At 41.9% G+C, this 15,112-nt stretch overlaps 1 long non-coding RNA gene across 2 annotated transcripts; it reads right to left on the bottom strand.

The window, feature by feature from the left end:
• Positions 1–3,156: 3,156 nt before the first annotated feature.
• Positions 3,157–14,720, bottom strand: LOC145120859 (uncharacterized). 2 transcript variants are annotated; one of them, XR_013714403.1, is made up of 3 exons: positions 14,385–14,720; positions 14,125–14,282; positions 3,157–3,816 (listed from the first exon to the last, which is right to left on the bottom strand). It is a non-coding gene; the product is annotated as an uncharacterized LOC145120859 (long non-coding RNA). The 2 variants fall into 2 exon arrangements; XR_013714402.1 differs by lacking the exon at positions 3,157–3,816 and adding an exon at positions 13,213–13,462.
• Between the last annotated feature and the right edge of the window lie 392 nt (positions 14,721–15,112).

A 15,112-nucleotide genomic window follows, 5' to 3' on the forward strand; every position in this document is an offset into this window, starting at 1 on the left:
TCACATTGATCGAGGCTCCAAGATCTAACATGGCACTTTCGACATGCAAATCACCAATGGTACAAGGGATAGCAAATATTCCCGGATCCTTGCATTTGGGAGGTAACTTCTTTTGGATAACCGCAGACACGTTTGCATTGACTTGAATCTTTTCATTCACTTTGAATTTCCTCTTCTTGGTGCACAAATCCTTGAGGAATTTTTCATAACTTGGAATTTGCTTAATAGCATTCAATAGTTGAATGTTGATTTGGACCTTGCGGAAAGTTTCAAAGAATTCATTTTCTTCATCTATCTTCTTGGAAAAGGCTAACCGGGAAGGGAAGGGTGGTGGTATGACCAATGGCTTGATAGGCTTGTTGGAAGATTCGGGTTGCTCAATATTTGTCACAACCGGGTCCTTTGGAGTAGGTTCAACCTTCGGAGGCTCAACAACAATAACCTCATCTTCTTCTTCTCTTGAAAATCTTTTAGGGTTGCTCTCTCCAAGTGTTTTCCCATTTCTCAAGGTGATTGCACTCACATTGGGATTGTTCTTGGTTTGAGATGGAAGTTTACCCCTTTGTTCTATCTTGTTGAGAGCGGTAGCCAACTCTCCAATTTGTGCTTGAATGTTGGAGAAAGTGTTTTTGGTCTCTTGTTGAAATTGGGTTTGGCTTTGAGCAAGAGAAGTGACAAGTTCTTGAAGGCTCATTTCGTGGTTACCACTTGATCGGCCTTGTTGATGAGGTTGTTGGTAATTTGGAGAGGGATGAGATGTTTGTGGATATGCAGGTTTTTGTGATGGGTATTGAGAAAATTGGGGTCTCATCATAACATTTGGTGGGTTTTGCTTTGGTGGGTATGGGTTGTTTGGGTTATTCCTCCAATTTGGGTTGTAAGTGTTTTGAAATCCCATGGGTCTTGGTTGACCTTGATATCCGCCCATTACATTAACATCCTCCGGTTCACTACCAAGTGTGGGACACTTATCCGTATAATGTCCCATCATTGCACAAATACCGCATACCATCAATTGTTGACCACTTCCCACCACCATTTGACTTAGCACATTAGTCAAATCCAAGAGCTTTGATTCCAAGTGTTGAGTATTTCTAACTTCACAAACCACTTGTGGAGAATTTCTCTTCATTTCATTTCGAGTCCCAATGTTCCTTTGATTTTGAGAAATGGTTCCAAAAAGTGAGCGTATCTCTTGAGGTGTCTTGTTGAAGATGTCACCACCACTTGAAGCATCGATCATCCTTCGATCCTTTTCATTCATACCCTCATAAAATTGTTGAAGAAGTAGTTGTTCGGGAATGTTGTGTTGAGGACAACTTGTACACAAGTTGTTGAATCGCTCCCAAAAATCATGAAAAGTCTCATTCTCCCCTTAACGAATCCCCAAAATGTCACTTCTTTGGCTTGAAATTCGGGAGGTGGGATAGAACTTACTATTGAAGGCTTTGAGTAACTCTTCCCATGTGTGAATAGATCCCGGTGGTAAGTTGAATAACCACTCTCTAGCTTTATCTTCCAAGGTGAGCGGGAAGGCGGTTAACTTGAAATCATCCAATGTCACATTTTCGGGCAACATGCTAACACATATCATATGAAAAGATTTCAAATGCTTTTGAGGATCTTCTCTATCCAATCCATGGAACATGGTGAGTTGCTGTATGAAACTTGAATTCAATTCAATTCATTGGCGGTTTGCGGGATAAATAATAGCAAGAGGTGTATGAGTAACATCCGTCTCCATCATTTGTCTAAGTGTCAACTCTTGAGGGGGATTGGGTGGAAAGGGGTGATTGGGATACTGTTGCATGTAATTGGGTTGTTGTTGGTAAGGTGGGTGTGGGTATTGGTTGTGATTGTACATTGGTGGTGGATAAGGTTGGTAGTTAGGATATTGGTTGTAGGGAGGTTGTTGTTGTGGATACATCAGGTTTTGGTACATTGGAGGGGGTTGGTAATTGGGTTGATTTGGGTAATGTACTTGTTGAACTTGAAAAGCATTGTTTTGAGGTTGGTTGTTTTGGTGGAAGTGTTGGTTGTAGTGGTTGTAGTGGTTGATAATTGGGTTGGTTTTGTGGAGGGGGTTGATTCCAAGGTGGCATATCTATGAGAGGTTCTTGGTTTTGTTGTTGTCTTGGTTGTTGGGGTGGTGTATTGGAATCTTGATTCATGGCTATATAGTTTTTTTCAAACGGAATGTCTTCAAAGGATCGACCAACAATTGGAGAACTCGGCTCGGTGTCGGTATCACTTGAAGTATGAACTTGGTCTTCTATGTTGATTCGTGGAGAAGAGGAAAAAGCTTGAACGAGTTGTTGTTGCTTTGCTTGTTTGGCTAACTTTTTCAACCTCTTTGCTTCTTTTTCAATTTCCGGATTGTAGAGTAGCTCACCGGTTCTTGTAGACCTAGGCATAAACAATCAAATAACAATAACCAATTTCCCCGGCAACGGCGCCAAAACTTGGTGGGATATCAAGTCCACCAAGCAAATTACACCCTTTGTTTGCAAATAAAACGTAATATAATGGTAAAAAGGGGCATCGATCATCGGGGAAATGGTTGTATTCAATCACCAATGCAATCTAAAAGAACTATTGTAAATAAACTAACTAACTACAATTAAACTAAAAGGGGGGTGTTATAATTGCTTGAAAACTAAAAGACTTGAATAACTAAAGACTTGCAATTAAGCAAGAAAGTGAGATGCTCAAATATTAGAGAGAATTGGTAAAGCAAGGCAATTCAACACAATGAACATTTGTGTGTTTATCATTAGGATTTAACATGAAGCTTATCATTCACCCCAAATTGGTTATAGCAATCATGAAGCATGATATGCCAAGATTTCTCATAGGTAGTATGGAGGTTGGGGAAGCCCACAACTCACCTTCTTAATCAAAATCAAGGATCCAATTGAAGCAATTGAATCCAAGAAGTTGATTAGCCTTAAGAATGAAGAAATCCCCAATTCCTAGAGGATGTCAATGCTTACACATCCATAAAAGAGTTATGATTCATAAGCTAGAGATGATTTATACCATCATAAAGCCTTTGTTCTAAGTAAACTTAATGATTCAATGCTAAACCAAAGAAATAAACCAACGATTGCTTATTAAAGTACCAAGCTCATGATCAAAGCAGTAAACAAGCATAGGAAATATGAACTAGAATCATAGACATAAGATAAATGATAAATAAGCATAAATCCTTCAAAAACCCACAAACATTCATAGGTTTTAGCCAAGGTCTACCGAAATAGAGAGTTTAGCCACTCATGGAAATAGAACAACAATCACAAAAGTCTAATTGCATAAAGAAACTACCAATAACTTGGAAAGATGAAAAGAAATGAGTTTCAAGCTTCAAAATCGCCTTCTTCTGGTCTCCAATGGTGTAAAATCGAGAGTATAGCTGATAGATCCAATCCCCCAAGGTAATGGCAAGCCAAATGACCAAAATGCCCAAAACTGGGCAGTTGCACGGGTACCCGCGCGACGGAAATTTTACCCGCGCAAGTGCTGCTGGAATGTTATTCGCTCATTTTTCCTCCACTAACCATCCCATTACCAAAGATTCTCTTAGTCCCCTCCATATCCCACATGATTCAAATTAACCAATCATCTTTTAGCTTTAAATATAGATGCTCCAAGCCCAAAATAGCAATCCATGATCCATCTTCACAAGCCCATTTCATCCAAGTCTTTAGCTTTTTAAGCCCAAATCTTCTTTGGTGGATCCACCAAGCCCTATAATGCATCGGAAATCCCACTAAGCCCAACTCCAGTCAAACCACAACCGCAATGAGCTCCAAAACCCTGCAAAATTCCTCATGCAAAAAAAAAGTCTCCGATACAATCCATGATAAAGAAAATAAAGAATATACAATGCAATACTAATAAAAAGAGCTAAAAATCTAAAATAAACTAATAAAAATAAGGAAATAAAATAAGCTATCAGACTTCCATGAGATGAAATAACACGTAAAGTTGCTAAATTTATGTTCATGCATGGCTACATGACGCTATTAAGCTTAGAACTGACTTAATGAATGGCTTAATTCATGAATGATGACTAAAACCCCATAAATTTGGCACCTTTATGCCAAGGAAACCTTTAATAAGGTCAGATCTAATGAAATGATCCCATCAAGTCAACCTAAACAATAAATCCCTGAAAAAGGGACCAAAGAGAGCCAAATCAACCCATAAAGGAAACTAGACATTAACAAGTCAAGGTTTGAACTTTATAGCTTAAGAAGCTTGCAATGTGATGGAGGGTTTTGGATCTCAAATCTCCTACCAAGCTATGAACTTCACTCTCTTTTTGGTTCTTCAAGGATGGATCAAAACACACAAATTTCTCTTCAAAAGCTCAAAGATGTAAAAATGGAGGCTAAAGGGACGATTAGGGTTTGTTGTGACATGCTCATCAGAGGATTGGCTGATTATAGATGGGTTTGAACTGGTGCTTTTCCTGTGAACATAACACAGAAGAATCGTTAAAGGACGACCAAGGGTTCTCCCGGGACGTCGCTCCGACGATCAAGTTAGTCCTCACTTAGAGAGAGTTTAGGGTAAATTGTCTAGAGAAGAACCTGGATCCCTTTATTGGTCAGGATGATATCCTTTTATACCTATTTCTAACGGAATGAAGTGACTTTCCCATGTGGGAGTGAGACGTGGCACCCTCTTATTGGGAGGAGTATGCCCACGAAAACTAACAGCCTGGTGACGTCAGTTTTGGGCGTCACCAGGCTCATTGTCATAACCTGATTGGTCGTGAGAGAATGATAAGATTACGAGGAATATTCTTTCCTCATTAGGGGAAGCGGGCTACCAGCTCAACGCTAGCCTACTTGAGCCAAGGTCGGGTCCCGGTCAAGGCCCTGGCTTGATAACGCCCTATTAGTGCTTTCCGTTAAGTTTAGTGTGGCTGCATACGGTAATGTTAACAAGTCCCTTAGACCAGTAGGCTTCTATGTTTGTGATGTAGCAGAGTTGTTCTGGTCTACCAGTAGACATGTGGCGGACTGCTATTGCTAGTTTGTGCGGCTGTCAGGAAGAAGTCGCCATTCTTCGGCGGTTTCATCATGAGACGCTTCGCTACTACTTTAGTAACATTTAAACCCTTGTTACTCCAGGCGTTTCCTCCTCGCTCCTGCCTTTCTCTTTCTGCTTTCATGCCTCAAAGAACCCTTTCGACATTTTCTTTGCATTCTTCCATGGCTACCGCTCGTCCTTCTGGAAGGGAACTTACTAATGAGGAATGGGAGTCCTTTCAATTCCGATTTGGGTTTGTCCCCGAACATAGGGTTCAAATTCCTCTTCCTAATGCGTCGCTCTATTTTCCTCCCGAGGGCAAGGTCGGCATTATGATTGCCTTGTTCGAGGAGGGTCTGCGTTTGCCCACTACAGACATTTTCAACCTGATCATCCGTGAAGATAGGTTTTCTGTGAGGGAACTGACTCCAATCGCCATAAACAAGATAGTGGCTTTTGAGCTTCTCTGCCGTGCCCTAGGCCATCAGCCAACTGTCCCGGCGTTCAAGCATTTTTTCAATGCTTCCACCCAGTTTGGGACTTGAACCCTTTCTCGTAGGCGGGGAGTCCCTACCCTCATTCACGATAAAAAAATCCAAGAAGAATTGGCAGGAGAATTTTTTTGCGGGTGAACAACGACCTTGTGGTGCTTAGCTATCCGAGGACTAAGGCGTATGTGGACCGCGCTCCAACACTCTTTGGTGTTGACAAAGAGTTGGTTGATACCCTAGAGAAGGTCAGCATTATTGGTGAGGACTGGCTCGACTGCTTCTTGGCCGCTGGCGGGATGAGCGCCACTTGGAGGGCTCGTGGGAAAATGCATGAGTTTATCGTCGAGAAAGAAGGTATGATGTTTCTTCTTCTACTTTCTCTTGCCCTACCCCCCCCCCCCCTACACATTCAATGCTTATCTTGCCCTACCTGGTTTCATCTGTCGAGCGCATTTCCGACATAGAGACTATCCAGTCTCATGCGGACAAGATAAGCATTGAATGTGTATATCTAAAGGCCCAGGTGGAGAAGATGGAAGCCGACAAGCGCAATTGGGAGGCCTATCAAGAGTTGGCATTGTGCGAGAAGGCAATCCTAAAAGAACACGTGGTAAAGCTTGACGGGGAGGTAAAGCGCCTGAATGATCGTGTGGTGGCCCTGACCTTGGAAAACACCAGCCTAAGCGAGCGAACAACAGAACTGGAGGCAGACCTGGTTAGGGAAAGTGTCACAAGAGGGGTGTTGGAGAAGGATATTTCGTGGATCCTTCGTGATGCGCTCAGCCGGCTTGTGGACAGGGTGATCGAAAGCCCCTAGTTTCTCAAGGGCTTGGTTCATGTGCAGGCAGCTTGCGTTGCGGCAGGCGTGGAGCAGGGGAAAAGAGCTTCAAGAGAACTCGTGGTTTCCGGGGAGTTTGATCCAGAGGTAGAGGTGGATGTGGCCACCAAGACTCGGGAGATGGAGGACGCCATGGCGGCGTTCATGGAGACAGATTTTGCTGGCTATCTCCGACTTGGTGACACAGATTTGGCTGGGCTTCGTGTTCTTTGTCAAGATGCTCAAAGTGATGAGTCGGGTCCTAGCCAAAGCCCTCCACCCAGTGATGCTACTGTCCCTGTCCACAAGTAATGTTATTTTCCTGGTTGTTTTTATGTAACTTCTGTGAACAATATTTTCTTTTTCTCTCTTTTTTTGTCTTTGATGCCCTTAGTGGCAGTCCTAAAGTCCGGGAGTCCGGCGATTTGACAATGTTTGCTTTTAATTCATGGATGTGAATGTTTCCTATTATCGCATATATTCTTTTGTCTGGTTGCTTTGTTAATGGTTTATGTTGCCCATCACATAGTATTTATGCAGGGCTTGCTTAAATTCCCAGTCTGAGTCCTTTTACTTGTGAACTCTTTATGCTTTACTCATGCTAGTCTTTGAGAAATCTGTTCTGACTTGCTGCTTAAAGACCCTAGGTGCAGCCAAGATCGTCATCTTGAGGCTCACCTGGCGGTGCTTCTGTCATTAGTGGAAGGTTATGACTCTTCTACACTTATGTCACATGTTCTTTTGCACGTTTGTTTTTGGGAACCTTTGCTATAATGTGAGTGATGAACATGTTTTAGGGAAAAGGTTATGAACCTTTTTTATATAAACCCCCTGGCTGACTCCTTATATCGATTTCGCTCATGTGATGTTGGATGATCAATCCTTGTTGTCACATGGTAAACGTACATAGCCTCTTTATCTTACTTTTCAAGCTTGAAAATAAGGAGCATCTGAACTGCTCTTTCTCTTTTTTCTAATTTTATTGTTTGAGTGTTATAAGACTGGAAGTGGTAAAGTAATTTTTTATGGTTAAATTTACATTCCAAAACTAATATACAATGCCTTTGCTAACATTCAATTTATCTTTGACACTTGTTTTAAGAATAGAAATGATGCAGGCTCTGCGTATTCCAAGTTCTTGGGATTGCACGCCCGTCCTGGGCTTCTAGTACATAAGTGTCATTCTTATGGGCTTCATTAATTTTGTACGGTCCGTCCCAAGTGACACTGAGTTTTCCCAATGGCTCGGTATGGCTGGACTCGTTTTTCCTTAGCACCCATTCTCCAACTTTGAAATTCTTGACTCGGACTTGGCGGTTGTAATAGTTCTCGGTGCGCGATTTGTACAACGCTTGGCACCTCTGTACAGCCTCGTATTTTTCATCTAGCATGTCCAAGTCCTGGCATCTCCCTTCTTCATTGGCTGTTTCCTCGAAACTCTCTGTTCGCAGTGAGCCAACCACTTTTTCCAATGGGAGGACTGCTTCCGTCCCATAGGTTAGGCTGAATGGCGTTTCTCCCGTGCTTGACCTTGCAGTGGTACGATATGATCACATCACTATCGGGATCTCATCCACCCAGGCAGAATTTGATCTGAGCAACCTTTTCTTCAAACCATTGACTATGGTTTTGTTCGATATCTCAGTTTGTCCATTGGCCTGAGGGTGCGCCACGGACGTGAACCGGCAGTGAATTTTCTTGTTTTCACACCACTCCTTGAAGGGGCTCCCTTCAAATTGTGTGCCGTTGTCGCTTATGAGAACTCTGGATGTACCAAATCGAGCCAAAATATTTTTGACCATGAACTTTATCATTTGTTTTCCTGTGACAGTGGCCAGCGGTTCCGCCTCTATCCATTTTGTAAAGTAATCCATGACAACTAACAAGAATTTCACACCCCCTGGCGTTGGTGGGAATGGCCCCACTATGTCAATTCCCCATTGATGGAAAGGCCAGGGGCTGATGATGCTGGTCAACGGCATGGCCGGTTGATTCTGGAAAGGAGCAAATGCCTGACATTCTTTGCTTTTCTTGGTTAGGGCTGCCGCCTCGTTGTATATGTCTGGCCAATGTACTCCTAGGCGTAGTATTTTGCCTGTGAGCGCTAGAGCGCCTTTGTGTGCAGTAGCATCTCCGGAATGACTTTCTTCCAGGAGCATCTGCCCTTCTGTCTTAGAGATGCACTTTAGTCATGGGCTTAAAAACCCTCTTCGATACAGTTGTTTGTCTCTGATTGTGAAATGTGACGCCCTGATCCTAACTTTCCTCGCTTCTTCTGGGTCGTCCGGGAGTACGCCATGGCGCAAGTACTCGACGTATGGTTTGGTCCACTCCGGGATAGTCGAGTCTGTATTAACCTTTTTGTTATCAATGCTTCTTTCTGGGAGCACTTCAACTAACACTTTCTTTGTTAGGTGATCATAGGAAGTCGAGGCTAGCTTGCTGAGAGCACCCACCCTCGCATTCTTTCCACGGAAAATTTGTTGTATTGAAAAGTTTTTGAATGTGCTTGTTAAGCTGCAGACTGCATCTAGGTATTTCTGCATCCTTGGATCTTTTGCGTCATATGTTCCATTTATCTGGTTTGTGATAAGTAATGAGTTACTAAGAGCTGCTAATTGCTTTGCACCAACCTCCTTTGCCAACCTCAGTCCCGCTAAAAGTGCTTCGTATTCCGCTTCGTTATTGGATACCTGGAAATGGAATCGCAGTGCGTAAGTGATTTCTTCGCCCTTGGGGCTTTGAAGGATCAGGCCTGCGCCTGAGCCTTCCTTACTTTCCCACCGTCGGTGTATAAATTCCAAAGTTCTTTGTCGGCTTCAGGTTCCAATGGGTCGACAGAGATTGTCGTCGGTACTCCCTTGATAGTATCTGGGATTTCGACTAGGAAGTCTGTGAGGGTCTGGGCCTTGATGCTAGTCCGGGGGTGATAATTGATATCGCGTTCGCCTAATTCTATGGCCCACTTAGCCGGGCGCCCAGACTTTTCCAGCCTTAGCAGAACTTACTTTATCGGATAGCTGGTTAGGACATCCACCTTGTGGGCTTGAAAATAACGCCGTAGCCACCTAGCAGCATATACCAAGGAAAGGACCAATTTCTCTAAGGCCGGGTAATTAACCTCTGGCCCTTGAAAGGCCCTACTCACAAAGTGGATGGGGACCTGTTTTCCTTCCCTTTCCACCGCCAACACGTAGGAGATAGCTTCTTCCGAAGCGGCTAAATACATCTGTAGTGTCTCCCTTGGTAGCGGGCAAGCGAGAGTCGGTAGTTGGTGTAAGGCGTCTTTCAGTCGTTGCAATGCTTCGTTTGCTTTTTCTATCCATTTGAACTGCTTTTTATCTAAGCACCCTTTGAGGGTTTGGTACAGAGGAAGCGCCTTTTCCGCTGATTTGGCGATGAATCTTCCCAATGTCGTTAGCCTACCGTTGATCTCTTGTACACCCATGAGGTTGTGGGAGTTTTCGACTCGAGGAACTCTTGGATTTTGGTGGGATTGGGCAGAAGCCCTTCCTTGGATATCTGATACCCAAGGAACTGACCTTCCTCTACACCGAAGGTACACTTATCCGGGTTTAACCTCATATGTGCTTTAGCTAGCGTTTTAAAAGTTTCTTCCATATCATGGAGTAGAGTTTCTTCGTTACGGATCTTGATTACCATGTCATCAACATAGACTTCGATATTTCTGCCGATTTGATCAGCGAATATCTTGTCCATTAGTCTATGATATGTAGCGTCCGCGTTTTTGAGTCCAAACGGCATTTTCTGGTAGCAGAAAGTGCCCTTCTCGGTATGAAAGGTTGTTTTCGCCTCGTCCTCTCGTTTCATCTGTACCTGATGATAACCTTTGTACGTGTCGAGGAAACATTTGAACTGAAATCCTTCAAGCGATTGGACTTTCTGATCAATCTCCAGGAGAGGATAACAATCCTTTGGACAAGAGTTATTAAGGTTTGAGTAATCAATGCACATTCGCCATAACCAATTGGCTTTCTTTACCATAACAAGATTTGCTATCCATGTCGGGAAAATTACTTCCCTAAGTATGCCGACACTTACTAGGTCGGCTACTTCTGCATTTATAGCCTTTCCGGTCTTCCGTCTGGCCCCTCTTCATTCATTTGTATGACAGGATTGCTTCCAGGCGTGATATTGAGGTTGTGCTCTATAACCTGTCGATCTACACATGTCAGATATGTTAGCTTCCACGCGAAAACAGTGGAATATTGCTTTAGGAGCGCTACCAGTCGTGCCTTGGTCTCGCCTGATAGGTGAGCGCCAATTCGCATGAGCTGCTCTGGGTATTCCACGTTTATCTGGTGTTGTTTGGTGGAACATCCCTCCTTCGACTTCTTTGGTGCTCACACCAACTCGGGAGCAGCTATAATCTGATGGCAGTGTTGCGCCCTGGTGTTTGTGGCGATGATTGTCGCTGATCCCTGGCGTGTGCTAAATTTAACTCTGTCGTATATCATTGATGGCACGAACTGTAGTAGGGAGATTGCTGACCGTCCAAGCAGAATATTGTGTTCTGCTGGAAACCGGATCACAGAGAATTCGATTGTTCTTGTGATTCTGTCCCTTTCATCATGACTAACCAACGTCAAGGGTAGCCGGATAGTGCCCAATGGCCACAAGCTTTGACCGGTGAACCACACCAGTAGTCCTCTAGTCGGGGGCTTTAGCCCCTCCTTCCATGCCTCTGGTAGTTTCCGGAAACAATGCTCATAGAGTATGTCGGAGCAACTACCATTGTTAATGTATATTTGATGGATTTTTGTATGACAAATGAATCCAGATATGAGCAGTGGATCTCGCGGATCCCAGTTCAACGGCCTGGGATCGCTGCTCGAAAAACTAATAATGAGTAGATTTCTCGAGAGTACCTTTATCTCGTCCTCCGCTTGGTGAGTTGCGTTTATCTTAAGGGACTTAGAGACAATGAGTACCTCGGTGCCATCATACGAAGGTTCCTGCATCATATCGGGATGCGGTATCGCCGTCTGAGGCAGCGAACCTTCCAACAACATTTGCCAGAAACTGCTCTGGAGTACTGGCTCTACTATTTCTACCGTAATCGGTGAGACCTGTTCCATTAGCACCTGGATTAGGACGATTGTTCTGCACTCACGGTGGTGGTCGTCGTTTACCATCACCGGTATTCTAAACAGATCTTCTACTGCCGCCCTAGATGTTGTTGGGTTTAGATCCCCCTTATGCAGAGAACCATCATCGTCTATTGGTTGTATCACTCTGAGGATACGTCCGGATGGCGCTAAATGTTGTGACATGCTCATCAGGGGATTGGCTGCTTATAGACGGGTTTGACCTGGTGCTTTTCCTATGAACACAACACATAAGAATCGTTAAAGGACGACCGGGGGTTCTCCCGGGACGTCGCTCCGACGATCAAGTTAGTCCTCACTTAGAGAGAGTTTAGGGTAAATTGTCTAGAGAAGAAGTTGGATCCCTTCCTTAGGCAGGAAGAGATCCTTTTATACTTGTTTCTAACGGAATGAAGTGACTCTCCCATGTGGGAGTGAGACGTGGCACCCTCTTATTTGGAGGAGTATACCCACGATAACTAACTGCCAGGTGACGTCAGTTCTGGGCGTCACCAGGCTCCGTGTCATGACCTGATTGGTCGTGAGAGAATGACAATATTACGAGGAATATTCTTTCCTCATGAGAGGAAGCAGGCTACAAGCTCAACGCTGGCCTGCTCGAGCCAAGGCCAGGTCCCGGCCAAGGCCCTGGCTTGATAACGCCCCGTTAGTGTTTTCCGTTAAGTTTAACGTGGCCGCATACGGTGACGTTAACATGGTTTTCTTGAGGTTGAGGGACAAAAGATGAGGCCAACCCTAAAGGTTAAGGATGAATATATAGGGTGCAAAACCCCACATTAGGGTTTCTAGAAGGCACACGTACGTCCAACGTACGCACCCGCTTGTCTGATCCAACTCTAGCCAGTACGCTAAGCGTACCAAGTGGTATGCCCCACGTACCAGCTTAAAGGGCAAAAAATGCAAATCTTGAAAATTTAAGGGGAAAATCATACATACCAAGATCGGGGTGATACATTAGCTCAGAGTGGTTAATTCAATACAACATTTTTCTCTCTTTGATTCGTGTAATAATCAAAGAGGATAATAGGTTACGTTTTTTTTCCAATGGGTCACTTCTTATTAAATTATTAAATTGTTATACACCAAGTTAAACTTATACAAAGATTAAATACTTATATACATTATTTTTTACATTATACAATTCAACTCACCTTTCATTTCATCTTTGATCAAACTTAGTTCCAAAATCGGTGTTTTCCCTGGAATCACTTAAAACTAGCTTAGTGATAAATTTTTTTACCTAGTATCTATAGTTTTAAAAGGGTTGGACTAATCTTACTCCGGAAAACATGGTATAATAAGGAGAGCCAAAATAATATGTATTTGTACAAAAGAAGTTTCTCTTTTCTCAATTCACATACCCACCCACCCCCTCAAAACACTAACTTTGCCCTAAATTCATGGATGTAGTCCCTTCCCACTAAACAACAACTTTAACTAACTACAAAATGAGGAGTGCCACATTTTTCAATGGTAAAAGCATTACTGATTAGATAGTATTAAACCTAATTGTTCATGATACCTACCATTATTTTAACTGCCACTGGATGTGGTCAAGAAATGCACAGTTGTTTAACTGCAAAAGTAGAGTCTTAAAATATAAATATTAATAATAATAATAATAATAATAATAATAATAATAATAATAATAAACATTAGTGAGGTCATCTGTTGTTGAATCTAATCGAAACAGCAAATTTAATCATACATTACAAATAAAACATAAAGTGTTTGTGTCAGAATCTATACTTTTGCAAAAATATAATTCATGCTTTCATTTGAAATAATGACAGCATACATACATACATACATACCATACCATACCATACATACATACATACATACATACATACATACCCAGGTTTACTCAAAGAGCTCAAGCAAGAGCTTGTTAAAATAGGTGACTCCATTAGGTTTATGGAAATGCCTTTCAATCCCCTTACACCATTATTTTTAAAGGAATAAGGAAGCATAGGTACACCTAGCTTCATAGACATAAAATTCAAGTAGATTAATACCATTTTTAGTACTAATGAAAGATTAATACCATCAATAGCATAAAGCTCACAAAACACATGATAAAACATTATATGCATTCACAAAATTCACCAAACATATGTGTATCAAAACCTCAGCCTCAAAGTTATAAGTGTGATCCTACATGTCATTTCAGCTTCTACACAGAAACTAGATAAGCTTATATCCCATGACAGAGTTCTACGACATCATTCCTCATTTATCATTTCATCGGCCACAAATGCTAAGCATTCACTTGATCTTACATTTTATAGAAAGGGGTATTATAGGGAATCAGCAAGAAAAAAGAGCATTTTATTTGGGTAGTTATGTTAATTAGTTTGTTGCAACAGTGTTTATAAGAGGGTAGAGGGTATGTGGGTATCATCATCTAAATTTGGTATTTCATACCTTGGGAGAGGCTAGGCTCTCGAATCGCTAGCAAGCATTAGGTTATTTTTGTTCATTTTGGTGTTAATTTGAGTGTTTTATCAATCAATATTATAATTTTTTTTTTTGGTTCTGTTTTCTGTTTTGAGTTTATCTTGCAAATCAGTTCATAATGGATTCTACCCAACAATCATGCAAAAACAAGATAAAGCTACTGCACTAGGAAGAAAAGAGATGTTACCGAAGCGCATATCCAGCTCATTGAATCATTGTAGATACAACAGCATCGTTGACCTTGAGGAGTCCAGTAGCCAAGTCAATATTAGTATAACACAGAGGATCTATAGCATACTTCTGAAAAAACGAGCATACGCTTGGTGTATCCAACATAGAAAAAACCTACAAATAATCATGCAAGTATAAATAAACACAACAAAAATCCACAATGCTTGATGCATTTATTAATCAAAAACCAACATAGCAAAATAGAAATGGAAATACCCTGATTGTGAGGTAGGGAGGGAGAGGCCAGACAGATGCATTATGGACGGAGGAGCGTCTACGGTCGGATCTTTTGCCAGCTTTGAGCAATACAGATGAGCAATACAGATGCAACGTTGCAAACAAGTTGGATAAAATCATTTTCATCTGAATAAGTAACCCTAGATTCAAAGAGGGCATCGAATGACGCGTTGATTAAATCGGAATCGGAGACAGTAATCAAGGACTCTAATAGCGCGTTCATGGTGAATCATCAGAAATGCAAGGGCGTTCGGCCATGGACGCTTGGTGATGGAGAGTGGATACGAATGGAGTGAAAGATGAACGCAGTGAAAACCTTTTCCTCCAAAAACACAAAAATGTAAAAATGTACGTTGTTAGTCACTAAACTTTTTTTTACCTTTTATTTTGGTCATTATATTTTGTTTAAGCTACAATTAGTCATTGGATTTGTTTATTTTTGTTAATTTTGGTCACTCTAACCGTTGATAGCATGTGTATAACATCGAACAACATTGTCAAGGTTATAATTAGTCATTCAATATTTCTTGACGTTTTATTTTAGTCATTATACTTTGTTTAAGCTACCATTTCTTACTGAACTTATTTATTTTTTTCATTTCAGTCACTCTCTTTTTTGTTATCATTTATTTAAAAAAAATTAAAAAAAACTACTATTTTTTTTCTTTTCTCCTCACCTAAACTAGTTACTTCAACTATTTTAGAGT

Source organism: Lactuca virosa, chromosome 6 (genome assembly GCF_052849685.1).
Source record: "Lactuca virosa cultivar CGN04683 chromosome 6, Lactuca_virosa_CGN04683_v6, whole genome shotgun sequence".
Taxonomy (NCBI): Eukaryota; Viridiplantae; Streptophyta; class Magnoliopsida; order Asterales; family Asteraceae; genus Lactuca; species Lactuca virosa.